Raw genomic sequence first — 1,124 nt, 5'->3', positions numbered from 1 at the left:
AGAGAGAGAGAGAGAAACTTACGTGTGAAGTGGGTTTGTCCGAGTGGGAAGATCATGAGATGACAAGAGTGACAGGCGAGAAACAGAAGCAAGGACGGGGATCCTGTCGTATGAAGGACAGAGTGAAGTAGGGGGGAGGGAGGGAAGGAGGAGAACTGTGACGTCATCGGGGCACTCCACACACGGGATAGGCGGAAGGACAAGATTATACTATGTCGTGTCTGTGTCAATCAACGCGACCTACACACCAACACACCCAGACACCAACACGGAAGTATGACGACACATTTCGTGTCTGTGAGTACGTGTGTGTGTGTGTCAACGAGCTACACACCAATACACCAACAGACCAACACACCAACACGAAAGTATGACTTGACACATCTCGTGTCTGTATGTGTCAACCAGCTACATACCAACACGTTTTTTTAAAGAGTTTTACGGCACTTGCTACACAATAAGGTCATATAAGAGTGGAAGATTAGAGGTGTTACAAGAGAGTAACGAACACAAAAAAGAAGGAGGGAGATAAGATAAAGACGATATATTATGGTTGATAGGAGAGAAGGAGCAAACCACACCAGAGCACCTGCCAACCACCCACATACCAACACGGAAGTATGACTTGACCCATTTCGTGTCTGTATGTGTGTCAATGAGCTACATACCATTATACACCAACAGACTAACACACCTACACACCAACACATAAGCAGGAAGGTAGGACTATACACAATATGTCGTGACTGTATGTTTTAATGAGCTACACAGCAACCTCTATGTGTGTATGTGTCTGTGTGTCTGTACGTGTGTATGTGTCCGTGTGTCCGTCAAGTGGTAGTTTATATCGGAGTGATGTGTGTCTGTATGTGTGAATGTGTGTATGTGTCTGTGTGCATGTATGTGTGTACGTGTGTATGAGTCTGTGTGTCTGTATGTGTGTATGTGAGGATGTGTCTGTGTCTGTATGTGTGTATATGTCTGTGTGTCTGTCTGTATGTATGTGTCTGTATGTGTGTATATGTCTGTGTGTCTGTCTGTATGTATGTGTCTGTATGTGTGTATATGTCTGTGTGTCTGTATGTATGTATGTGTCCGTATGTGTGTGTGTATGTGTGTCTATG

The sequence above is a fragment of the Aplysia californica genome, unplaced genomic scaffold (assembly GCF_000002075.1).
Source record: "Aplysia californica isolate F4 #8 unplaced genomic scaffold, AplCal3.0 scaffold00707, whole genome shotgun sequence".
Taxonomy (NCBI): Eukaryota; Metazoa; Mollusca; class Gastropoda; order Aplysiida; family Aplysiidae; genus Aplysia; species Aplysia californica.
Note: the sequence above shows the minus strand (reverse complement) of the source record.